This window comes from Oncorhynchus gorbuscha, linkage group LG22 (assembly GCF_021184085.1).
Source record: "Oncorhynchus gorbuscha isolate QuinsamMale2020 ecotype Even-year linkage group LG22, OgorEven_v1.0, whole genome shotgun sequence".
Classification (NCBI taxonomy): Eukaryota; Metazoa; Chordata; class Actinopteri; order Salmoniformes; family Salmonidae; genus Oncorhynchus; species Oncorhynchus gorbuscha.
In genome coordinates, this window is record NC_060194.1 from 14,330,650 (window position 1) to 14,338,684 (window position 8,035).

Below are 8,035 nucleotides of genomic sequence, written 5' to 3' on the forward strand. Positions count from 1 at the left end.
CTGTAGTGGAGCGGGTCGAGAGTTTTAAGTTCCTAGGTGACAACATCACCAACAAACTAGCATGGTCCAAACACACCAAGAAAATCATGAAGAGGGTACAACAACGCCTTTTTCCCCTCAGGAGACTGAAAAGATTTGGCATGGGCCCCCAGATCCTCAAAAATGTCTACAGCTGCACCATCGAGAGCATCCTGACCAGTTGTTTCACCGTCTTGTATGACAACTGCTCGGTATCCGACCGTAAAGGCGCTACGGAGGGTAGTGCGTACAGCCCAGTACATCACTGGGGCCAAGCTTCCCACCATCCAGGACCTATATACTATATACTACAGAAGGTAACAAAACATTGTCAAAGACTCCAGTCACCCAAGTCATAGACTGTTCTCTATTTTTATTTTTTTGCTTTTTACTTTGTCCGCTTTTCCACCCCAATTTCGTGGTGTCCAATTGGTAGTTACAGTCTTGTCCTCATAGCTGCAGCTCCCGTACAGACTCGGGAGAGGTGAAGGTTGAGAGCCGCGCGTCCTCCGAAACACAACCCAACCAATCCGCACTGCTTCTTGACACAATGCCCACTTAACCCTGAAGCCAGCCGCATCAATGTGTCGGAGGAAACACCGTGGACGTGGTGACCGTGCCAGCGTGCACTGCGCTGGGACAAGAACATCGCTGCCAGCCAAATCCTCCACCAACCCGGACAACACTGGGCCAATTGTGCGCCACCCCATGGGTCTCTAGGTCTGCGACAGAGCCTGGACTCAAACTCAGAATCTCTAATGGCACAGCAAGCACTGCGATGTAGTGCCTCAGACCACTTCTCCACTCGGGAGGCCCCAGACTGTTCTCTCTGTTACCGCACGGCAAGCGGTACCGGAGCGCCAAGTCCAGGTCCAAAAGGCTTAACAGTTTCTACCCCCAAACCATAAGACTGCTGAACAATTAATAAAATGTCCACCCAGACAATTTGCATTGTTACTTCCGGCACCGACATACAGTGGGACAAAAAAGTATTTAGTCAGCCTACAATTGTGCAAGTTCTCCCACTTAAAAAGATGAGAGAGGCCTGTAAGTTTCATCATAGGTACACTTCAACTATGACAGACAAAATGGGAGAAAAAAAATCCAGAAAATTACATTGTAGGATTTTTTATGAATTTATTTGCAAATTTTGGTGGAAAATAAGTATTTGTTCAATAACAAAAGTTTATCTCAATACTTTGTTATATACCCTTTGTTGGCAATGACAGAGGTCAAACGTTTTCTGTAAGTCTTCACAAGGAAGAACACACTGTTGCTGGTATTTTGGCCCATTCCTCCATGCAGATCTCCTCTAGAGCAGTGATGTTTTGGGGCTGTTGCTGGGCAACACAGACTTTCAACTCCCTCCAAAGATTTTCTATGGGGTTGAGATCTGGAGACTGGCTAGGCCACTCCAGGACCTTGAAATGCTTCTTACGAAGCCACTCCTTCGTTGCCCGGGCGGTGTGTTTGGGATCATTGTCATGCTGAAAGATCCAGCCAAGTTTCATCTTCAATGCCATTGCTAATGGAAGGAGGTTTTCACTCAAAATCTCACGATACATGGCCCATTCATTCTTTCCTTTACACGGATCAGCCATCCTGGTCCCTTTGCAGAAAAACAGCCCCAAAGCATGATGTTTCCACCCCCATGCTTCACAGTAGGTATGGTGTTCTTTGGATGCAACTCAGTATTCTTTGTCCTCCAAACACGACAAGTTTTTACCAAAAAGTTCTATTTTGGTTTCATCTGACCATATGACATTCTCCCAATCTTCTTCTGGATCATCCAAATGCTCTCTAGCAAACTTCAGACGGGCCTGGACATGTACTGGCTTAAGCAGGGGGAAACACGTCTGGCACTGCAGGATTTGAGTGCCTGGCAGCGTAGTGTGTTACTGATGGTAGGCTTTGTTACTTTGGTCCCAGCTCTCTGCAGGTCATTCACTAGGTCCCCCTGTGTGGTTCTGGGATTTTTGCTCACCGTTCTTGTGATAATTTTGACCCCACGTGGTGAGATCTTGCATGGAGCCCCAGATTGAGGGAGTTTATCAGTAGTCTTGTATGTCGTCCATTTCCTAATAATTGCTCCCACAGTTGATTTCTTCAAACCAAGCTGCTTACCTATTGCAGATTCAGTCTTCCCAGCCTGGTGCAGGTCTACAATTTTGTTTCTGGTGTCCTTTGACAGCTCTTTGGTCTTGGCCATAGTGGAGTTTGGAGTTTGACTGTTTGAGGTTGTGGACAGGTGTCTTTTATTTTGATAACAAGTTCAAACAGGTGCCATTAATACAGGTAACGAGTGGAGGACAGAGGAGCCTCTTAAAGAAGAAGTTACAGGTCTGTGAGAGCCAGAAATCTTGCTTGTTTGTAGGTGACGAAATACTTATTTTCCACCATAATTTGCAAATTAATTAATTAAAAATCCTACAATGTGATTTTCTGGATTTTTTCTTCTCATTTTGTCTGTCATAGTTGAAGTGTACCTATGAGGAAAATTACAGGCCTCTCTCATCTTTTTAGGTGGGAGAACTTGCACGATTGGTGGCTGACCAAATACATTTTTGCCCCACAGTAGATGGCCGCCTCACTTTGCGTTCCTAGGAAACTATGCAGTATTTTGTTTTTTTAGGTGTTATTTCTTACATTCGTAAACCAGGTAATATTAGGGTTTATTACATACAGTCGGGAGGAACTACTGGATATAAGAGCAGGGGGTATGCCTTATGATTAATGAGATATGGTGTGCTCACAACAACATACAGGAACTCAAGTCCTTCTGTTCACCTGACTTAGAATTCCTCACAATCAAATGTTGACCGCATTATCTACCAAGAGAATTATCATCGATTATAATCACAGCCGCATATATTCCCCCCCCCAAGCAGACACACCGATGGCCCTGAACAAACTTGATTTGACTCTATCTAAACTGGAAACCACTTATCCTGAGGCTGTATTTATTGTAGCTGGGGATTTTAACAATGCTAATCTGAAAACAAGACTCCCTAAATTCTATCAGCATATCGATTGTGTTACCAGGGCTGGTAAAACCCTGTATCTTTGTTATTCTAACTTCCATGACGCATATAAGGCCCTCCCCCGCCCTCCTTTTGGAAAAGCTGACCACGACTCCATTTTGTTGCTCCCTGCCTATCGACAGAGACTAAAACAGGAAGCTCCCGCACTCAGGTCTGTTCAACACTGGTCCGACAAATCTGATTCCACGCTTCAAGATTGCTTCGATCACATGGATTGGGATATGTTCCGCATTGCGTCAAACAACAACATTGACAAATACGCTGATTCGGTGAACGAGTTTATTAGCAAGTGCATCGGTGATGTCGTACCCACAGCAACTATCAAAACATTCCCAAACCAGAAACCGTGGATTGATGGCAGCATTCGCGCAAAACTGAATGCGCGAACCACTGCGTTTAACCAGGGCAAGGTGACTGGAAACATGACCGAATACAAACAGTGTAGCTATTCCCTCCGCAAGGCAATCAAACAAGCTAAGCGTCAGTATAGAGACAAAGTAGAGTCGCAATTCAATGGCTTAGACACAAGAGGTATGTGGCAGGGTCTACAGTCAATCACGGATTACAAAAAGAAAACCAGCCCCGTAACTGACCAGGATGTCTTGCTCCCAGACAGACTAAACAACTTCTTTGCTCGCTTTGAGGACAATACAGTGCCACTGACACGGCCCACTAACAAAACCTGCGGACTCTCCTTCACTGCAGCCGACATGAGTAAAACATTTAAACATGTTAACCCTCACAAGGCTGCAGGCCCAGACGGCATCCCCAGCCGCGTCCTCAGAGCATGCGCAGACCAGCTGGCTGGTGTGTTTACGGACATATTCAATCAATCCTTATCCCAGTCTGCTGTTGCCACATGCTTCAAGAGGGCCACCATTGTTCCTGTTCCCAAGAAAGCTAAGATAACAAAGCTAAACGACTACCGCCCCGTAGCACTCACTTCCATCATCTTGAAGTGCTTTGAGAGACTAGTCAAGGACCATATCACCTCCACCCTAAATAACCTCACACTCAACGTCAACAAAACAAAGGAGATGATTGTGGACTTCAGGAAACAGCAGAGGGAGCACCCCCCTATCCACATTGACAGGACAGTGGTGGAGAGGGTAGTAAGTTTTAAGTTCCTCGGCATACACATCACGGACAAACTGAATTGGTCCACCCACACAGGCAACGTGGTGAAGAAGGCGCAGCAGCGCCTCTTCAACCTCAGGAGGCTGAAGAAATTTGGCTTGTCATCAAAAGCACTCACTAACTTTTACAGTTGTAAAATCGAGAGCATCCTGTCGGGCTGTATCATCTCACTGCCTGGTACGGCAACTGCTCAGCCCACAACCGTAAGGCTCTCCAGAGGGTAGTGAGGTCTGTACAACGCATCACCGGGGGCAAACTACCTGCCCTTCAGGACACCTACACCACCCGATGTCACAGGAAGGCCATAAAGATCATCAAGGACAACAACTACCCGAGCCACTGCCTGTTCACCCCGCTATCATCCAGAAGGCGAGGTCAGTACAGGTGCATCAAAGCAGGGATCGAGAGACTGAAAAACAGCTTCTATCCCAAGGCCATCAGACTGTTAAACAGCCACCACTAACATTGAGTGGCTGCTGCCAACACACTGACTCAACTTCAGCCACTTTAATAATGGAAAAATGGATGTAAAAAATGTATCACTAGCCACTTTAAACAATGCAACTTAATATAATGTTTACATACCCTACATTACTTACCCTACATTACTTACTTACATCTTGCCATCTTTATGTAATACATGTGTCACTAGCCACTTTAAACAATGCCACTTTTATATGTTTACATACCCTACATTACTCATCTCATATGTACAGTATATACTGTACTCGATACCATCTACTGCATTTTGCCTATGCCGTTCTGTACCATCACTCATTCATATATTTTTATGTACATATTCTTCATCCCTTTACACTTGTGTGTATAAGGTAGATGTTGTGAAATTTTGACACCCTCTTGTTTTTACACTGCATATTCACTTTATCCCTATCTACATGTACAAATGACCTTGACTGACCTGTACCTGTACCCCTGTATATAGCCTCATTGTTGTTATTTTATTGTGTTACTTATTTTTTAATTTTATTTTTTTACTTTAGTTTATTTAGTAAATATTTTCTTAACTGTATTTTCTTAAATCTGTGTTGTTGGTTAAAGGCTTGTAAGTAAGCATTTCACGGTAAGGTCTACCTGTTGTATTCAGCGCATGTGACAAATACAATGTGATTTGATTTGATTTGATACATCGAGAGAACAGGCTCAGAAAATAGGGATCAGAGAATGCCATCTATGCATCCTCATCTCCATTTCAGCACCAACTGGTAGATTTAAAAATACTCTGATCTTGTAGAATATTCAGGAAGATTTTATTGAAAAAAAAACAGGTTGGGAGAGCCTTTGGAGCGCCTTTACACATCCTGAATGTTCATCCTGGGGGGGGGGGTGTACAACAGGATGGAACAATAAACTCAACCATATTGTACAAGTTACACGGACGTGACAGCGGAAATAATTGTAAATGGAATGATGCAAAATGGAAGAAAACTAACACTAATGTGAGAGTTAAAAATGTATGTGGGTATTACTGAAAGTGGCTCTCAATAGTGGCTCATATTTAACATGATACAAACTGTAAGATAAAACCGAGAAAAGCCCGGACATAGTCTATAATTAAAACATGAGAAAACGCATACATCAACTCCGCAGGTTCAGCCCTACAGAAGCCTATAGCTCGGGTGTCCAAATTTCATCCAAGCAAATAATGAGGGCTCACAATTAAAATTCTGAACAGCGGCACAACTATTTATAGCCTATTTCACTGTGGTGAAGGGGCGGCAATACTTGTCATGTTGATATGATTTTCAGTTTGCTTCCATATGAGTGGTTTCACATTCGTCTCCAGGGATCATAAGGAAAGATCATATAAAACAATTGCTGTGTATTTACAATCCCCTTCTCCAAGCAGGATGCACATTTACCAAGCTCTTATCAATAGCTCCTATCATTTATAAAATACCGTGTGTGGCGAATGTGGTCTCTATCGAAAAAAAGATTATTTTCCCACTTTGAACAGGCAGGTTTGCTCGACTTTATTCATGGATTCCCAGAGTTTAAAAATGGTGGAATTATGGTGGAATATTGAAGGAATTCAAGGTCAGAATATGGTTAATCTGCAGACATACCGCCACACCTTCATTTTTTAGTACTTCATTTCAAGGTCCTGGAGTGGCCTAGCCAGTCTCCAGATAGCAACCCCATAGAAAATCTTTGGAGGGAGTTGAAAGTCCGTGTTGCCCAGCAACAGCCCCAAAACATCACTGCTCTAGGGAGATCTGCATGGAGGAATGGGCCAAAATACCAGCAACAGTGTGTGAAAACCTTGTGACGACTTACAGAAAACATTTGACCTCCGTCATTGCCAAAGGTTATATAACAAAGTATTGAGATAAACTTTTGTTATTGACCAAATACTTATTTTCCACAATCATTTGCAAATAAATTCATTAAAAATCATATTTTCTGGATTTTTGTAATTTTGTCTGTCATAATTGAAGTGTACCTATGATGAAAATTACAGGCCTCTCATCTTTAAGTGGGAGAACTTGTGGCTGACTAAATACTTTTTTGCACCACTGTATATATTCTTAATTCCATTCCTTTACTTAGATGTGTGTATTTGGTATGTTGTGAAATTGTTAGATATTACTGCAGTCGGAGCTCAAAACAAGCATTTCGCTAAACCCGCAATAACATCTGCTAAAACACGTGTATGTGACCAATACAATTTGATTTGTAGCCGTTTGGTCATGTTCACTTTATACTCAGACATCATGCCTAATGGAAAGCATTATGAGTTATACATCTCTACCACTCACACAAATTCCAAATCCCATGACAAAATAATCAAATAAGCTGACAAATACATAAATGTATCGATGGTAACAAAAGATGTCTTTATTCATTGGATACGTACAGCACCTTTCCTGCATCAAAAGAGCAAGCTACATTTCCTTAGTTATGGTTTTTGAAAGTTTTTTTTTGGGGGGGGTAGAGGTTTTTCTTGTTAAAACTCTCAAATTAATTTAGAAAAAAAAACAATAGGACATACAACAGGTGTGCTTTGGTTCAGATGTTTAAAATACCCACAGAGCCAGAACCCAGTAGCTCAGACCACGTGTTGAAAGAGGCAAAAGGTACAAATTCAAAAACAAAGCGAGACCCAAAAATATGCTTGTAAAACTCGAGACTGTACATGTGGGTTAAAAGTTAATGAATAATGACTCAGCCATGGTACTGTCAGCAACAAAAAACAATGTGTGTCATATTTAAAAAGGTACCAAGGCATAAAATCCATAGACTGAAATATGGTGGACAAAAAAATATATATATAAAAAATAAACAGAAACATCCCTCTATTAAGGCTTGGATCAACCAGCTAACAGAGGTCCTGGTGATGTCCCAAAGGAGATGATTGGAATTCGATTTCAAAATGATTTTCTACTGGAAGAAATGTGTTGTTATTCCAGAATTTAGTCATAGTGATGTGTTTGTATGCTGTCCGTCAGTATACTGTATTTGAGACCTAATTGCTGGTAAACACGTGTGAAGTTAATTTCACATGACTATTTTGGAGGTTGATTTAGTATTAGCAATTACAAACGACTGACATTAAAACACAGAATTGTGACAAAATACTTGGATCAGAATAAAAATACATTTGGTAAAATAGAGACTTGAAACAAACAAAGGGAAAGTTTAAAAGGGATTAAGCCCTTGATTACTGGCTCCAATCATAAACCGACCAACTAGAAGGACACCATGTACCACAAGGTCTGGCGAGATTAGTGAGAATAGAAATCCATCTCACAAACATGATGCAAACGCAACATAAAAACAACGGCATTCTGATTTATCAAACCTTATTGCCTCCCATTATC